Source organism: Aphelocoma coerulescens, chromosome 17 (genome assembly GCF_041296385.1).
Source record: "Aphelocoma coerulescens isolate FSJ_1873_10779 chromosome 17, UR_Acoe_1.0, whole genome shotgun sequence".
Taxonomy (NCBI): domain Eukaryota; kingdom Metazoa; phylum Chordata; class Aves; order Passeriformes; family Corvidae; genus Aphelocoma; species Aphelocoma coerulescens.
In genome coordinates this window covers 5785741-5804446 of record NC_091030.1, presented here as the reverse complement: position 1 = coordinate 5804446, position 18706 = coordinate 5785741, and the positions used below count along the sequence as shown (strand labels likewise).

At 57.7% G+C, this 18706-nt stretch overlaps 1 protein-coding gene and 1 long non-coding RNA gene across 4 annotated transcripts in view; one reads left to right on the top strand and one right to left on the bottom strand.

The window, feature by feature from the left end:
* The window catches only part of PTGES (prostaglandin E synthase), a 112137-nt gene that overhangs the window by 72441 nt on the left and 20990 nt on the right, over positions 1-18706 (top strand). The gene's annotated exons all lie outside the window — the stretch shown is intronic.
* Positions 1164-18706, bottom strand: part of LOC138119656 (uncharacterized) — an 85305-nt gene continuing 67762 nt past the window's right edge. Inside the window, exons 4-5 of one of the 2 annotated variants that reach the window (XR_011155570.1) lie at positions 18508-18631; positions 14299-15068 (exon numbers count right to left, since the gene is read on the bottom strand). This is a non-coding gene — a long non-coding RNA (uncharacterized lncRNA). Of the gene's footprint in view, positions 1295-14298; positions 15069-18507; positions 18632-18706 lie in introns of those variants that run through there. The other variant, XR_011155568.1, reaches the window with a different exon arrangement.

Genomic DNA, 18706 nt, shown 5'->3' with positions numbered 1-18706 from the left:
CAATTTCCCAAGCTCTTGGGCCCCCTTCAGACCTCAACTGAGCAAAGAAAGCAAATTCTCAGACCAACCACCTTCCCATATAGATTCTAAAGATTACATATTGATCTACAGCACACAGACCTGTGGAGCACTCGGAGCCAAGGCACAGTGCTGGATGGACGAGGCTGTGCCAACCACAGCTGCTTGGTGCTGGGGAAGGCAGCCTGGCCCGCAATATTTAATAACATTAGTGATAATAACACTAATAATAGCAATAACAACAACAGGAATTTGTTAGTTAACCCTTATTAATGAAAAACAAGCCTGCAAATTTACGCAACTCCAGGAAAGCCTCAGGTCACCAATCTGCTTGACTGAAACCACCAAACCTTGTAACGCTTGCCCATTCCTCTGGCTCGGGTGCTCTTCCCAGAGCCCCTTGGCTTTAATTTGCTGGAGAAGCCCAGGCTCCAGCAGAGCAAAGCTGGAGTTCAGGATGCCATCCTCCTTTGCTGTGCCGTGGCAGCCAGGTGTGGATTTGGGGGATAGCAGGTGTGGATTTAGGGGGTGGAGGGGGCTCCCCGGCCCGGGCTGTTGGAAGAAGAAGCTGATGACCAGGTTTCCCCCAAGCCTGGTTGGCTACCAGGGCTGGCAGCAGGAGCAGCACTTGGGGATGCAGCACAGCTCACACGCATTGGGAGTGAATGTTAATGGTGCCGAGCTCCTGGGAGAAATGATCAAATTCTTTGAATAAAGCAGGGAGGAGAGGAAGGGGAGGGGGAGGAAGGGAAAATAACTCCACAGATTAATTCTGCTGATGAAAATTAAAATTGGGCATCGCTGAACCAACCCCAGAATGAGCAGCTTCAGAGCCACAGCTCACCCTCAGCTGGGGTCGGGTCTGCCTGAGCTCCTGCCTGTGCCCCCAGACCCCCCAGTGGGTTCAGCCAGGGGCTCTCTGCACGGCCTTGGGACAGGATCAGGTCCTAATGCTGTGAAGGGATGTGCTAATCCTGCTGTGAGCATCCCCCCTCCAACAGCGTTTATCTTCATCCCTGGTGCCTTCACCTCACCCAGCTTTACTTGCCCAGAGGGCAAGTTGGAGCACCCAGAATTGTGAGGTTCATTTCAATACCAAAGGTTCAAAAAATGAAACGTTCTGAGTTTTTAATTAATTTGTATTAACTTCCTGGGATTTGAGCCTTTAAAGACTTAGTTTTGTCCACTCTGGTCTCTGGTGAGGGTGGCTCCAAAGGTCCTCCTGGCCCAAAACGAAGGCAGAGACTCAGCAGCAATCACAGGACTCCGGGAGCTGCTGCTTTAAAAAGAAAATAAGGTAAAAGTTTGGGAGTGGAACATGCCATGAGCTGCAGGATCCAACCCTCCTAGCCAGCAGCTTCCTCCTGCTCTGCTCCTCTTGGAGCTGGAAAATCTCCTGTGGAGCCCAGGAAGTCCCGTGAGAGGAAAGTGACTCCAGCATTCCCAGGGTGGCTCCCAGGGGCTCAGAGGGACTTTCCTTGGCTGGAACCACCGTGGGCACATTGGCTGGAGCTGTGGAGGGCACAGGGCTCTGAGCTGGGGGGCACAGGGAAGCTTCAAAGCTCTGTGCTGGGGTTGGGGCTGCAGCAATCCCCAGGGGGACACCCATGGGTGGGACTGCCCTGCACATCCTGCTCAGCTGCACCCCACCTTCGCTCCTGCCTGCGCTGCATTGCCAGCCAGCCCCTCTCCCTGGCTGTGACTTCATTTTGATCTCGGGCTGCTTCCCTCCCTCCCTTCATCCCTCCTCCCTTGCTGGCTGCTGCCAAGTCCGCAGGTTCCCGCTGTGACCTTGAGCTGGTTTCTGGAGCCGGTAGTGGGTTTCTTAAAGGAGCCATGGGGTCTCCCACCACCTCCCTCCTGCTGTCCCAAACTCCAGCCCCGACACGCACTGGCCCCCCTGGGGGTGCGGGGGAAAAGGGAGTGGGAGCAGGGGGCCCCCAAGGGCACAGAAATTGGAAGAGGGTGGAAGTAGCCAATTCTGTGGCTGCAGAGTCACAGCTTGGCCACACTCACCACCAACCCCTGCGCATTCTCTGAGGTCAAACAGCCACTGGGAAGGGGGTTCCTGGCCACCAGTCCCAGCTCTGTACAAGGGGTGGAGAGGGCAAAGCCCTCAGTTGTGCATGGTACCCAGAGAGAGTGGTGGCGTGGGAGGTGTGGGGATGCTGGGGCTGGTGGGGGTGCACCCACCTCCCAGCACAAAGGATGGTCAGTAGCCCTCCCTGGCTGTGCCGTGGCCCTTGAAGCTCCACAGCCTCCAGCAGTAGCAGGGAGAGCTTGAAAGTGAAGGTGATACCAACTCCTCTCCAAAGCCAAGCCACGGGGCAGATGGCAGCTGTGGAGAGATGCTCCTGGTTTCCTTGCTGGACCACGTGTGTGTCTGTGCCAGCACCGTGTGACTCACTGGGAAGCTGTTGCGTGCACCCAGCAGTGGGTGTTGCACATAAACTCCAAATCCCATAAGCATCCCTCTGCCCCATGACAGTGAGTAGTGCCTGGAGCCTCAGCAGGACAGAAACTCTTCAAAATAACCTCACTCCAACTCATAAAGCCACCTCAAACCCACCCAGGAAAATAATTCTGCAGGATAAACCCCATGTGGGAAGTGGCACAGCCCCATGGGGAGTCTCAGTTCTTGGGCTGAGACTGAGAAGCCAAAAAGCACCTCGAAGTGCAAACAGCTCTGGTGTGGACGTGCACATGGAGACTCTCCCGGGAGCAGCAGTGGCCTGGTGCTCATGCCATAGAGGTTTTAAGCTGTGGTTTAGCTAAGCTGGGCAGGCTGAGATTCCAGCCTTGCTTGCCCAGTCCAGGCCATACTAAAAGCTCCATCAGCTGGAGAGGACCCCAATCAATAGGAGCCTTCAAGGCAAGTCATAAAACTTTGAAATTATGCAGGCAGCTCTCAGTGCTCTGCAGCAAAGGCAGTCTTTAATTCATGGGGATGGTCCTGGGGAACCAGGGAGAGGGCTCTTAAATAAGGGAGAAGAACAAGGGGCTGCACTGCTGCCACCTTCATGGGGTGTACAGGGCGTGGATGGGCTTGGAAGGTGCTGCAGTGACAAACACACAGCTGAGCCTTCCTCCCTGCCCTGCCCAAGCACCTCATACACAACCCACTGGAGGTGCTGCAGAGATCCAAAGATGCCTCCAGACTCCACCTTGGAGCATCTCTCCATCCCAGGGAGATACTGAGCACGCAGCATCCCTCTGCCGCCACACAGGAGCAGGGATCATGGGACTCCATTGGTTCTGGGGACCCCAAAACCAAGCTACCCTGTGAGCTGGAAACCAGCAACACCTTCTGCCTTGGACATGGTGGCTCGTAATGGCACAGGAAGGAGCAGGAAGGGATGTTCTCAGCCCCCTCTATTATAGATACAAAGAGGGAAACTGAGGCACTGCAGAGTTGCAGAAGCAGAAGGGATAAAGGATAATTACAGGAGAAACTCAGTAGGATCCTTGACCTGGAGCAGACCAATCGCCCAGGGAATGAAAACCCAAGGAAAAAAAGGCCATAAAAAGTAAGAGTCACATTTGGACCACACAAAAGCACCAACAGGCCACCAAAAGACATAATGCAGTAGCCAAGGCACCCTTGGGAGCCCCTGATCCCACCAAGGAGAGGAGCAATCTCTGCTCTGCCACCTTCACCCGAGCTGCTGGGACCGGCCCGTGGGTGACAGGGACCAAAGTGTTCCGGGCTGTTGAGGCAGCAGAGGAGGCTCAGCCATTGTCCCCACCACCATGGGGCCGGCTTGGGAAAGCCCAAGTCCACATCCCACCCAGCGTGGGGACACAGCCCTCAGCTCAGGCAGCGCCACAGCAGGAGGAGGAGGGAATGGAGTGGGATAAGGAAGGAGAGAAGGAAAGAGAGGGAAGAAAAGGAGAAAAATGAGTTTTCCTGCTGCCCCAGCGGTGTGGCGATTGATCGGGTGCAGGCTGGTGTGGAGCGGTGCTGAGAGCCTCATTCCCCACCGCCGGCTCACAATTATTGGAAAAAACCCGGCGCTGCTTCTGCAGTGAAATTAGTTATTGATCTCTTGTCTGGGTGACAAGCGCGGTGCCGGGGCTGCTCTCCCACCGTCCAGCCCCGCAGCTCCTCCGCCCACCCCGCCGGGGCTCAGCCTCCCGCCGCTGCCCCCGGGTGGGTGTCCAGGCGGGGACCGGAGGTCTCCGTGCTCACCCAGGCGCCAAAGCTGCTCCCCAAGGAGGTTTTGCTCACCCCACTGCGCACAAGGAAGATGTCAGTGGGAGAAAAAGGGCTCTGCCCCACGCAGGATGGGACCCCTGAGTGCTGACAGCCCCCCGCCTACGCAGAGCTTTGCCCTCCCCCCCACCTCCGCCTCCCCGCCACCATCTCCTGGCCCCCAGGGATTGGGGTCAGGCTGTCCTGAGCCCTTTTCCATTTCCCGATAACCTGGCTATCGCGAAGGGAGATAAGGCAGAGGGAAATCAGGCAGCCAGAGAGCTTTTGTTGTCTGGAAAGGCTCTGCACATCCCTGGCTGCAGCTGGCCGGAGAGGCTGGACCAGCGTCGGCTGCCTGGCCCCGCAGGGACAGGGACATGAAGGGACTGTGGCGCTGGGGCAAACGGGGTCTGCTCTTCCCAGGGGAACTTTCAAAGTTTCAATAACAAAAATCGGGTATTTATTTTCTTTTTGTAATTCCTGGCGGGAGGCAGGAACAACAGGGGAGATTTCAAACAATCCTGTTTTCTTCCAGACGTAGTCACCAGAGAAACACTTTGCCCCGGGGAAAAGATGGGGGTTGGCTCCCAGAGGGTTTGGTTTCCAGAGGGTTTGTTTGGAGTCTCACCTTTGCTTTGAGTTCGTCAAGGTGTTTCTTGTCACTGGCAGGGACAGGCTTGAGGCTGGCTCTCCAGTCTCCTCAGTCTCTTCAGGGATGTCCGACTGTTCACAGGATTTTTTCCCATCAACATTTTGCCCCAAAAAGCAAATGCCGGAAGTGATCCCTCCCCGCGGTGTAATTAAGGTGGCTTTTGGGATGTAAATGAAAAGCCTGGTGATGGGTTCCTGAGGACCAGAGGTCACTGTAAAACCCACATAATTTTTGCTTGGGCTTCTGTAGAGCTCCTGTGATGGGGATGCAGCCGGTGACCCTCTGCCTGGAGGGTCCCATGGGTGATGGGTGTCAATTGGCATCTGGGGATGTCCACAGAGAGGGCATGAGCTGGTGGCACTGGCCATACACAGAGCCTGCAGGCTGAGCTGGTGGCAGGATGCCAAGAGGAGACACAGGGGGGGCACGATGGACCAGGATCTGTCCCATGAGTAGCTCCCAGGGATGGGCAGAAAGTGCCAGTGATGTGACAAGCAAGGGGGACAGCGGCTGGAGGCCACTGAGGGACACCAAGATGGCTCATGGGATGTCCCCAAGCTCTGGGCAGCGGGCACAGGCAGCTCTCACCTCCTGCCTCCCTCTCAGCATCCCAAGCAGGCAAGACCCTGTCTGCATGTGTGTCCCTGGGGAGGCTGAGGGATCCTGGCCCCTTTCCCAGCCCTAGACAAAAGCCTGGGAACAAAAGCCTGCGGGATGCGGGAGGCATCTCCCAGCCGGGGGGTATTTGTTTAGCCCGGGGGGAGGTGAAGAGGGGAGAGGAAACTGCATTTCAAAGTGTTTCACCCTTTGAAAACCCTTCACAGCCCCCCCCAGTGCCCTCTGCATGGCCCTGGTATCCCTGCGAGAAGACACCGAGTCCCCTCCGGCCACCTCTGCGTCTCTGCTGGGGAGGAAATAAGAAAGAAGATGTGGGGGAAAAAAAAAAAAAAAAAGGGCAATGCAGCCAGAAGGAGGGAGCAGATCGCTGCGGGAGCATTTCTCTGGCTCAGCCCCTCTCTGGGTGGGGAAGTTGGAGCCCCAGCTCCAGGGACTGACTGCTGGGCTGAGAGTGAGCTTGAGAATTCATGTGTTTCTCTCCAGTTCTCTTCATTTTCACAATAACCCTATTGGGTTTTGGGGGTGAGGGTTATCCAGGGGATGGATCACAGCCTGCACCTGGCCCCTTCCCAATCTACCAAAGCCCAGAGCAGAGCCCTGGGCACACAGGTCTCCTTGGAGGTATTGGAGGAGGTTGGCAGAAGCCACCAGTCAAAACCCATCCCTGGCAGACCTGCCCAGGCTTCTCCAACAAGGTGCCACCAACACAGGGAGGGCTCTGGCCACCGACAGTCGTCCTCAGGCTGCTTTTGCAGGTCCCCTCTCCATATCCATCACCCAAAGATGGGTACACTCCTGCAGAGACAAACCCTCAGCACCTTCAGCCCTGGCTGTGACACCAGCCTGTGCCACAGGGACACCGCACACGAGGCCTCAGGTTTCCTGGGGATGTTTCAGTGTTTCACCACCTTAAAAACACACATTTCCTGCGGGGCCATGCAGGGAGGTGCAGCAGAAACACCCTCTGGCATCCTCTCCTGAGAAGCAGCTTCCTGGTTTGCAACTGGGCACTGTCCCAATGAGTTACCCTCACCCTGTCACTACACAGGAAGGCACCATGCGAGTGAGACAGCGCGGCCCCAAACCTCCCAAACCCCAGTAAAGGTGTGATGTGGATCCCAGTCGCTCCTGCCACCCTCCAGAGCTCAGCATTCCACAGAGATGAAGTGGAAGAGAGGTGCAGACAACGGGGCTGACCACATCCACCGGCTCTCCTGGCTCCTCGCTTCCCTCCGGCGCGCTGGCGGAAGCCGAGCCCACGCCGACAGTGGCGGCTGGGCAGATGGAAAGACCAAATGATGGCTTTGCAGGGGGCCTGGGATTTGTTTGAGCCATCGCTGTCTCAGTGAGTGACTTCGAATAACGGATACACTTGAGAAAATCGCCATCTGCTCCCGGACAATTCGCAACCAGAGGAAAAGGTGAAATAAATTCAGCGACTGTATTATCCGCCCGTCCACAGCTCCAACAGCAGGGTCAGGCTTTGTGCAGCATCCTGAAAGTGATTTGGGAATGAGAGGATGGTTTGGGATGAGCAAAGAGCAGACAACCAGAAACGGATGGAAGAGTTGAGGGCCTGGGATGTTGCGTCCACAGCAGGGTTCTCCCAGCATCCTGGGTTTGGTGAGTTTGGCAGGAAGACAAAATCTCACCAGATCCTTTTTTTTTCCATCTCTGAATTTTGAGTGCCTCCTGCTTCCATCTGGGCTGGAAATACCACAAAAGCAGATGCTACAATGCAGCACATTTTGTGTTTCAAATGCTGGAAGAAATCAGAAATGAAAAATAAATGCAGGGGGCCGGCCCCATGGGCTGGGCTAGGGAGGAGGCTGAGGGCAGTTGGAAGAGCCCTTGAACCCACAGCTCAGCCCATGCCAGGCTCAACAGCTCCAAAAATCAAACCCTTCATCCTCAGCAAAGCAAAGACATTTCCAGGAGCTGATAAAAATGCCCCCTGCATTTCTGCTCGGCCATGCCTGTGAGCCCAGAATCCACATACTGCTTAGGCCAAAGCAATGGGGGTTTTTAATGGTTTTTTATGCAATCAGGAGGGGGATGAATCTTGCACCCAAAGTCACAGCACTGTGCAGCAGTCCCTGTCTGGAGGAATCCCTGGTGCTTCCAACAGAACCTCACTGGGGGAGAAAAACACTCAGTGCTTGGTCTTGCAGGGGCAGGAGGAACTGGGGAAGAACAGGGCTGGATGTGACCATTTTTGGTGCCCTTTTTCTCCTGGCAAGCCCAAAGCAAGGGTGCCCAACATTCCTCCTGCACCAAAGGGAGCCTGTTGCAGGGGTCATGATGGGATTTCTTCTTCCTTTTCCTCCTTACTGGACTTTACCTGGGTGTGAAGATCTGTTTGGTACCTGGGGAACACCACCCAAGCTGGTCCCACCAGCCATTGCCTTGGCCAATGCAGCCACCTCATCCCACCCCAGCCCTCTCCAGTGGGGACACAGCCCATGGGGGTTGGATGGGACAGCCTGGCTCCCACCCAGCCAGCCCCTCTTCCCAGGGAGAGGCCCCTGGCCCTGCACATCCGAGATACCACACTGAACCCACGGTGCTGCCACAAGCCAGGAGAAACGAGCCAGGGATAAACCCTCCTGAGGGGCAGTGGCTGCCAGCGCTGGTGTGGATGTCCTGGTGTGTGGGTGCAGGGCAGAGCCCCCCCAATGCATTTGCTCCCCACACAGGAGATAAACCTCACATTTCTTTGGTGCAGGCAGGAGGTGGGCGAGGGTCTTCCTCAAAGACAGAGAAAGATGACTGTGACCCAGCCCCTGGGGCACAGCCCTGACTGGGGTGTCACAGGGAGCCCCTGGCTGGGTGGGTCACTGGGGGGACCCTGTACAAGGTGCTGGGGAGCACTGTAGCCACACAGGGGTCCCACCCTCCAGCACAGCATCCCTGAGCACGGTGCTGCGGGCTGGCAATGGGCACGATGCTCCGGTGTGCGCTTCGCCCCGGCCTGGCTGCTGCTGTCACAGCCAGTCCCCTCCTCACGGTGGCTACTGGGAGGGGTCCCCACCTGCATCCCAAAGGGTTTCATGCCAAGAGGCACGGGCAGCTCTTGCTCGGCACGGGGAGGGAAAGCGAGCGCTTGGGAGCAGGAGCCCAGCTGGCACCCTGAGGAAGCGGAGGATGAGGAAGGGAAGGAAGCGGGGGATGAGGATGAGGATGGCGATGAGGATGGGGAGGCAGGCGGGATGGCAGGGCAGACCGTGTAGCCGAGCGGCAGCGAGCGGGAGCGGGAAGGCGAGGCAGCGCGAACGAGGGAGAGGGAGCAGAAATCTGTTGCCCAGGCTGTGCGCTTCGCTGTCAGCCGGCTCTGATTAACGGGCTGCCTTCCAGCTCCGCGCCGGCTGCGTTCCTGGCAGGAGCGGAGCCCCCCGGCTTCCTGCCGTAGGAGTGGCTCGCTGAAAGGTTACATTTGCACAATGTGCCGCTGGAAAAGCGGTGCCAGAGGTTGCAGGCGGGGGAGCCGGGCGAGCGGGCGAGCAGGCAGCTCCGCTCCGCTCCGCTCCGCTCTGCCTGTGTAATGGAAAAAACCCTCTGGGGACGCGCAGGAAAATATCAACTTACGCTCCCCCAGCACAGCAAAGCTGGGCCCGGCCGGCCGTGGATGGGGGAACGAGAGCACGGGATGGGGCGGTGGTGGTGAGCACCCCCGGAGCCTCAGCGCCGCTCCGGATCAGCCCCAAGGCGGGGCAAAGCAGGGCTCTGCCCAGCACCCCCATCGCCGTGGGCTGTGGGGCAGTGAACTCCTCCTTCGGGATGCTCCCCGGAAAGGCTTTGCGCTTGCCGTCATCAGGATCTCTCGTCTCTGCTGCTTGGTGGGGAAAGCTGAGGCTGTTGAGGGGAAATGTTCGAATCTGGCAAGGAAGAATTTCCTCCGCTGGAGGCTCAGTCCGCACTGCTGTGATTTATGGGGCTTGGCACAGCCACGGCTACATCCACACACACACGCACATGTCTTATCCCCAGCTTTCCCAGCCCTTCTACCCTATAACTTTTGGTCTGGGAGTATTATTTTGGTGTCTGGAAAGTCCAGCTCAGATTGCTGAGCCCACCATAGCTGCTGTCTGCTCTACAGCATACCCTAAAAAACTCTGCACCTCCTCCATCATCCCTCTCGCACCAAAACAACTTCTCCTGAGCAGCTCAGCACCCTCCAGGGCAAAGCCCTTCGTCCCTCCCTGCACAGGACTTCCTTTCACCTTCTCATTTCTTCATTGCATCTCAGCCTGGTCACCTTTCTGCCCCGCAGCCACAGAGGAGGGGTCAGGGCAGCAGGGGCAGCACCCACCCTCACCCCAGGGTGCTGGAGCCAGCTCACTCTGTCTTGCAGGAGCCGACATTTTCCTTTCTGTCTCCCTTGTTTCCTTGGTTTCAAGCTTTTTCTTCCTCATTGAGCCCCTAATTAAAAAAAACAACTCTGGAGGAATCCCAGATTCGGGGCACTCGGAGCAGGGCTGCAGCTGCCCCTGCAGGCTCTCTCTCCTTGGGTGTGGGACCCACGGTCAAGCCCTGGCTCCTTGGGTTTTGCCCCAAAGCTTTTAAATCCCCAAACTGGTGCCCCTGCTCAGCATGGCCCAGCTGGGTCCCCACCACGCTGGGGTGTGAGTCCTCCCCCTCCGCTGTCCCCGGCTTCCCTCTGTGTTTTCATTAGGATTTGGAGATAAGCTTCCAAATAAAGGCAGTGTTTTTAACCACTTTGCCTTATCAGCCGGCATCCAACAGCATTCCCCATCCACAGATCGAGGCTTGGAAGACACTCTAGGGGAAAAAGGGACCCCAAACATGCAGACCTTTCCTTCTCCCAACCCCGCAGCCTCCACTGTGGCCTGGAGGGCACCAGTGGCTTTGGGAAGCTATTTCTAGTACTGGCCCCCGCTCAGGGACAGCAGTGTTAATGCAACCACATGCACGAATACAACCCAAGCACCAGTTCAGCACACCTGGAATTTATTCCTGGTTCTGCCACTGGCCTGAGGATGACCTTCAGCCATTCGTTTCCTTCCCTGTGCCTGTGTTTCCGCTTGCTCTCCCTCTCTCAGCCCTTCCTAAGCCCAGCGATGCTGCCCCAGCCCGACGAGGCTCCATCTGAGTTCACAACAGCTCCCACATAAAGGTGAGCAAACAACCACAGCTCTGAGCATCCCTGGGTCCTACATCCTCCAAGTGTTCACCAGAGCCCCCCTCGCTGAGCCCCCTCCCCAATGGGCCGTCCCAGGGCTCATTTTTTCAGTATGTGTGCAAAGGCCTGAATAGAGGAACCAGCTGCCAGCAGCTTCCAGCCCCCAAGAGCTGCCCTGGAGAAAATCAGCACCACACAGGGGCCTTGCCCTGGGGGTGTCCCCTGGGGTAGGGCTGAAGATGGGTCTCACTGTCTTCCTCTAAGTATTGGGGACCACTGCAGGGAGAAGTCCTCCAAGGAGAAGCAGAGGGGAGTAACACCAATGACGGCAACAAACTCAGCTACTTGGAGGCAGCAAACCAACCCAAACGCCCCAGATAAGCCCTACTGTGGTAAGCCACACACCACAGAGGATCCCCATTAGGGCTCAGCCCCATTAGAGACCCATTACTGACAGCACAGGAGCACTTCTACCTGGCTGGCATGGAGGAACACAAATATAGGCCGTTCTACCCCTCACTGGCAGGATCTTGGTGCACTGGAGGCAGAGGCTCCTGTGGGATGCAAGCAGGGAAGGAAGGAAGGAAGAAGGTGATGCATCAGACCCCTGGGCACAGCATCCTGCTCACACCACAGCCCTGCTGGGCTCCCTCCCCACACAGAAGGAGGTGTTGGGGGCTGGCTGGGAGAACAGCATGGGGGGCACACACACCTCCCATCCTGGGGGAGGAGGGGGATGGTGCAGCCTGGCAGCACCCACCTCCACAGCAAATCCAGCCCTGGGAGCATGGCAGGAGCCTTGGGACTGTGAATGGCAGGGGAAAAGTATCCCGTGAAAAATGCCTCCAGGGCAGAGGGGATCCCAGAAACCTCCACTGCAGGCCCCGTTGCCAGAGCATGCGAAGAATCCCAATGCCAAAGCACGGCCAAGAGACTGAGCTCTTTGGGGAATCAAATCTGGCCACAGCACTCAGCAAGGTGGCTTTTGGGGACAAGCGTGTCACACTGGGAGCTGCTGAGTGCTCTCACCTCCATCCTGCACTCACTGCCTTTCATGAGTCAGAGCCCATCTCAAGGATGAGGTTGTTTCCTGCCCTTTTCCCAAACAAGGTCCCCAACCATACCAAAAACCCTTGAGTCCACAGAGCCCTCACTTGTGGACAGCAGAGAGCTGGCGGATTGCATGGGGCTGGCGTTCTTCCTCCCTTCCAGCTGTTAAATTGCATTATAGACAGTTAAAAATACATCACATACTTTCCTAATGTGACTTTTCCGTGGTAAGCAGCAGCACGGCTGGAGGTGAGATGCTGGAGGTCACAGGAGAGCTGCTCACTCGTGTCCATGGATGGACAAATTTGGGTCCCAAAGAAGGTGATTGTGTGGCCCCATGGCAGATTTGACCTCAGCAGACTGACCCAATGTGCTCACTGTCTCTTGCCTCAGTTTCCCCAGTTATGGTCTATTCTCTGAAATAAGATCTCACATGAACTAAAAGTTGAGAGGGTTTTTTGGGCTTTCTAGAAAACGGGTCTTTTGCACAGGGATCAAAGGTTAATAGAAGTCCAGGGTTGAGCTGGAAATGATCTGTTAATACATTATAGCAGAAAAGCCTAATTCCTGAGCGTGACTGGAACTGACCACATGGAATCCCATGGAAATGCCAGAGGGACATGGCCTGGCTGGAGCCCACAGCAGGCGCGGGGCAGCGCTAGGGCAGCTGAGCTCAGCCTGAAGCAGGAGCATTACTGCGAGCCATGTGTGAGCTGGGATCAATCTCCCCTTCCAGCAGCACAGCAAGCTCTGCTGAGGTCTGCAGTGGGTGGAAAAAAACCTTTTTGGCTCGCTAGAGCACTTAAAGGAACAACCTGTGTCCCCATGGATGGGCTCCCTTGCGGCCAGAGACACCTGTGGTGTGGGGAAGGCAAGAAGAGAGCAAAGGTGATCCCCTTGGATCCAGGTCCAGCCCCCTTTGCCCAGACCAGCCCTGACAGCACCTCCTCAACCCCTTGCAGGACCGATGCCACAGCCCCAGAGAGGATCCCAGCACCCCAAAACAGCCAGGACACCCTGGACCCCAGCAAGGGGCTGGGATGGGGAGGAGAACCTATGAGAGGGTGAGGAAAGAGTTAAACCCCCAGCATTGCCAGCCCCCCGCTCCTGCTTCTCTGCTAACTTTGGGAGGAAGGGAATAGCATAAAGGTAAGAGTGGAGGAAGGAGAGAGGAGACAGATGAGAGAAGGAGCGAGGGAGAGGGGGAGCGGGAGAGAGGAACAGACGGCAGAGAGGGAGAGCGTGGGGGGGAAGATGCTGACGCTTCTCCTCCATCTCGGCGAGAGGCAGATAGAGGGGAACAAGGGGGGAAAAAAAAGAAGGCAAAGACCAAGGGAACATGGGAGAGGGAGAAGGAAGGAGCCGGAGCGAGGGAGCATGTGTGAAAGTCGCAGTGAGAGAAGGGGCCTCTTTGATTCCCCGTGCCTCATACCAGACAGTGTCTAGACTGCAGCAATTATTGTCAGCTCAGAACACCCAGGCATTGCCATTTCAGCTGAAAGGGAGCTTAACAAAGAGCGAGGGAGAAAAAAAATACCCTGCCGGTGGTGAGCTGGGCTCCCTCCAGCACAAGGGGCTCTTCGGAGGGTCCTCCATCGCCCGCGCCCCCCGCAAGCCCCAGCCCCAGGTGCCCCCACAGCAGTGGCTGTGGAGGAGGCCACGGGGGCAAGCAATTCCTGACCCGGCTCTGGGTCTTTGGCTGGTTTTGGGGTGCAGCTGCTGGGTTCAACTCTCCCTGCCAGCCCAGGTTATGGGGCTGAGGGCACAGCGGGCAGGGCCGGGGGAAAGGGCCGCCGGGGAAGGTCGGGGTGTCCCGGTGGAGGGGCAGTTCCCCAGCAGGCAGCATTCGGCCGTGAGTGCCCGTGGAGCTGCTCCCCCGGCCAACAGCAGACGGTCAGATGGACACCTCGGCCTCACCCCAGAGTCCAGGGGATGCACACACCTCCTCCAAGCAGTGGGATTGTAAATTCTAGAGCTAGGCACCCCAATGTATGCTGCTCCTGCAGCTCCTCAGCTCCCTTGAGTCTCAGGAAATCATGGGAGGTCACTTGTGCAAATTCACGGGAATAAAAATCATCCCTCCTGTCCTCTCCTCCATCCTGCCTCCCCACCACGAGAGGAGTTACCCTTTCCCCTCTTGAGCCCTTTGCCCTCTGAGGGGCTTTTGTGCTCTCTGCAGGTCTGGGATGTGGCTGGGACTCCCAGGAGGGAATTAACACCCAGAACTGGCTGTGAGTCAGGAATTCCTGCCTCCCACTGGAAACACCCGCCATGTGCCCCCCCCAGCTCTGTGGTGACAGCCAGCTCCGAATACCTCAGAGGAGAAGAGGTGAGAAGGAGAATTTGAGTGCCCTGTCTCAATCACTTCCATGGGTTTGGGGCAGTCATGATCCCACTCAGCTGTCCATGGGGCTGCCTTGCAGATGAGCTCCTTTGGAAGCGTCCCCAGCTCCAGGGCTGCAGCACCCATCTTCAAGATTTGGGAGCACAGAGCAGCACGGCCAAGCGACCTTCTCCATTGCAGGATGGCACCGGGGACCGTCCCTGCAGAGGCTCGTGGCCCGTCTGCTGGGAAAGGCAGCCGATCCCTCCAGATACTGGAGCACAGCTCTGGTTTAATTAGCACTTTTAATGCTTGGAAAGGAGGCGCCAGGGAATACTCAGCAGGTTGGACATGATTTCCTCGCTAGCAATCCAGCCTGGCAACAGGCAAGCTCCCCAACTTCAGCTTGCTCAGCTGGGATGGGGTGACTTTGCCCTGGGGTCTAAACCATGGCAAATACCCTTGGTGAGCCTTACCTGGGCCCCTTGGTGCAGGGACACCTCTGTCAGAAGGCATTTTTGTAGCAAACCCCAGCAGTCAGCATGCTCTGCCAGCGTGGGTTGTACTTTGAGCAATGCCTGACCCCAAATTGGCTCAACTCAGCTGTTTGTCCTTGTCCCTCTCTGCCTTTGAGGAACAATATCCATTTTCTGGCCAGGTCTGGTCATGTCTGCTAAATCAAGGACTTTTTCTCCCATGGGTACAGGGCACTGATGTTGCTGTGCGGATAAAATCAGCCTTGTTCAGGATCTGGCCGCTGTGGCAGATCAGAGGAGATGACAGCACAAGTGCCACAAAAAGCCAGGATGGCAAAACTTGCCTGAGGAGAGACTCGTCCCCTTGTTCCCTTGGCTGGCCATGGCTTGTCTGTGGAGATGATGCCACTTCCCAGCGCAGGGTACCCTGGGCGAAGGTCACAGAGGGGAGCGCCAGCTCTGCCCATTGCCCACATGTCCCACCGCAGCGGTGCCCTCAGCTCCCAAAGCTGTGCTCCCTCATGGGCTCCTGTATCTCAGGGATGGGGCTGGTAATGCTCCAGCTCTGGAGGACACTGAGCTTCCAACACGTCTGGGTGCTGCAGTGAAACAAATATGTGATATGAGCAGGGGCAGGTCTTCCCCTTGTGAGCTTGGGCTTTGTTTGACCTTCACAAGGAGCTTTTGGCCAGCCCATCCTGACCCAGAGCTGGACCACGAGGAGCCCAGGCCTGTGACTGATTTGTGGGCTTGGGGTAGTGTTCTCCCAAAGACCTGGAAACTGCAGGGCTTCAGAAGTATTGCCCCAGGAGTACACAGCCATGAAATGCACCCCGGGACTGCCACCGGGCTGCCACCGAGGCCTTTCTGCAGGTCTCCGATGCCAGACTTCCAATGAAGCCTAGGGAGGCAATGCAAGGAAAAAGACCTTGCCTTCTCCTCCATGACACCTCCAGTGTCCCTCCCTCGGCAGCCTGAGCCTTGCAGAGCAAGCTGGGGAGCCCCAGCTCCTCACAGAACCCCTACAAGACCCAACCCTGCAGAGAGAGCGGGGTCCCACCAGCAGCCCATGAAGCCACCAACATGTGTCCAGAGTAAGGGTCCCACAGGGTCCCCCGCATGTCCCCGGCTCTCTGAAATGGCCACAGTTCCCAGCAGCAGGGAGAGGAGGGATCCGGGAAGCCACAACCGCCGGTGTACGTGCTGCGCTGTGTGGGAGCGGCTGGCTGGGAGGGGAACCGGCCGCATCCTGCTCCCCGGGACGGCCCCGGGCACCGCCATGTGCCGGCAGAGGCCGGAGGCGAAGGCACAGGGCAGCCCGAGTTCTTTGGCCGCAGCAGGGACACCATCAGCTGGACTTGGCACGGCTCTGCATCCTGTCCTGTCCTGTCCTGAGCACGGCGCCAGGGCCGTGCGGGGAGGCACATGGGCAGCCCTGGCACCCCTGTGCCACACCACGACCCTCGCTCGCCTTCCCGCTCTTCATCCCTCCCCTCTCCAAAAATGTCTGCAAATGCCAACTGCCTGTTTTCCAGTTCCTCCAGATTTACCCCCTCCTCCTCCTCCTTCTCGCCACCCCCCTCCCCCCCCCCGCTTCCTTCCTTTCTTCTTCCTGGGTTAAAAATAATCAAGTTTCTGGGAAGCAGCAGCCCTGCTGCGCCTGCCTCCCTGCACTCGCGCCCCGGAGAATAGCTCGGCTCGGCTCGCTCCGGCCCCTCCTCGCTGCTCTCTCCTTCCTCCTCCCCACCCCCTACAGGGATCTGACTAATATGCTTGGGCTCTGCTTGCCAGCTCAGCTGGAAAGGAATTTAACCATTGCGTGGCCTGGAGGGAAGGAGTGGAGAGCCCAGACCTCCCTCCCTCACCCGGGACCCCTGGTCTGGGTCCCTGCCCGGCCGTGCTCCCTTGGATGCTGCCCAGAGGATGATGGAGGAGAAGGGATGCACGGTGCCAGCACCCCATGGCGAGTGGTGGTCCCAGCCCCAAACCTACACGGGTGCAATAACCCTCGTGGGCTCCTCGGGGGTGTCCTGACTTCCTATAAGCAAAATGCAGAATCCCAGTGCCGTGGTCCCCGTGGCTCGACCTGTGGGAGCCCCTCATCCAGCCACAGGTGCTCCCTAGGCACCCACATCCCTGCCTGCAGCCCGCCACAGGCCTCCACGCTGCGTGAGGGTGGCAGCTGCGATCCCACACGATGCTGCTCAGGGGTCACAGTGGGACCAGCAGCTCCAGCCCCACAGCTGTGAGGTCGGCAGGGAGTGACCCCCGGGTTCAGGGATCCATGGCTCAGCCCTGCTGCAGTGCAGCTCTGGCAGGAGCTGCCAGCCCTCCGCCGACTGCCGGGATTTAGTTTCTCCTTCAGCACAGGGGGTAGGAAGCCAGCACAAAGGCAGGGTCACACCTGGGTAAAAACCACGCAGGGAGAAAGCTCCTCCGAGGCTAAACCCGGGTGCTAAAACGCGAGGGTTTGTGCAGACCCCCTCCACTCTCCCTCCTTGCCAGCCAGGCTCTGAGCACAAGCAGATTTCTCAGCACAGGAGTGGGAGACACGGTGCTGCTTTACAGCAGGACAAGCAAAACACAAAGCCTTGACCAAGGTTATCCCAGAGAGTCTGTGACAGAGCTGAGAACTGACCCTCCCCTGCCTCTCCGAGGCTCCAGCTTGCTGGTATATTGCAGCATCTCCCTGCTCGGCCAAAAACTCCCCTTGAAATCTCCTGGCCAATGCAGAAGGACTCCAAGGCCAGAAATCCTAAGCTCAGCACCCCAGCGCTGAGCGGAGCCACGAGGCACCGGCTCGGCTGCCGCTCACCCCCCGCGCTGGCTGGCTCAGCCTGGCTGCTCCAGGGCCAGGGCACAAACCGTCCCGGAGGAGGACACTGCCCTTCCCGGAGCCTGCTGCCGGCAGAGCTGGAAGGACAGCCCCTCCGGAGATGGAGCTGGAATTACAGCCCCTCTGGAGATGGGGCTGGGGAGAAGGAGAGGGCACTGGGCACAAGGCAGGGACCCGGCGAGCACAGGATCACCCTTTAGCTGCTGGGATGCTCTGTAGAGCGAGGTCCAGCACTGCAAAAGGGATCTGAAAGAAGAAGATGTCTTCTCTCCAAATCCTCCCTTAAATGGCAGTTCTGATTTAAAATAGGGTAGGATGGAGTTCAGTGCTTGTTTTCTCTGCAGGATCCAAGTGTGGCTCAGCCTGGGACTGTGGAGCCAGGCTGTGTCCTCACCGACAGCCCCACAGGAGCACAATCTGCAGCCGCGGCTCTGCTCGCCCAAACGTCCCTGCAGAGCCATAGCTCGGTGCAGGGCTCAGGGCAGGAGACAGGAGGGGAATAAGCATCCAGTTCACTCCTAAGTTAGCTGCCAGCTGGAGCTGGAGGCAGCAGGATGGGTGTGTGGGGGACCTGTGAGCTCTCGCTCTGCACCAGGAGATGCATGGCCAGAGCCCCTGTGGCCCCACAGAGCCGGCAGTCGGGGCATGAAAGAAGTGATGGCAGGACACAGCCAGGAGCCGGAGCAGGGCCAGGCTCTGACCATCCCTAGGTGAGCAAAGCCACTCCCATTCCAAATTCCCTGGTGCCTTGGGAGCTCCCTCCAGCCCTGCCTTCCCCACAAGCCCTGCAGCAACCTCAGCAGCCAGGAAACGCTGGCAGGAGTGAAAGGGATAGAGAAATTGCAGGCAGCAGGATGAGACATGAGCCAGCACAAGCAGGATGTGACTCGAGGGTGACTGGGACTGCCGGAGGGGTGTCATCAGGAATTGGTACCTGGGGCCCATCCTGTACCCTCCCTCTCATGCTCCTCATAGCTGAGCCCAAGCCCAACCTCTGTTCCCCACACAAGTCACCAGGTCCCATTTGTGTTTCACCACCTAAATCCTCTGTTAACAGTACAGTGATATCTTCTCCCTCCATCCACCACAGGCTTTTGCCCTCCCAAGCTGCCCGAGGCTGTTGCCCAGGGCTGTCCGTTCTACCTGGGGCTGTCCCTGTCACCACAGTGTCCCAGCCCCCTCACCCCATCTGCAGGGCACACCTGATATTTCCCAAGGTTTTTTCAGCACAGACTGGATGGCAGCAGTGGGAGGTTTGGGGCGAAGGGGAGCTCAGACACTGGCTAGACTTTCCTCTTGTCCTGCCTCAAACCAGCTGTTGTAGCGCTGCAGGAAAGAAGAAAGCGGAGGATGAAGGAGGAGAAGCAGAGAAGAAAAAATCAATACAGGAAAAATATTTTT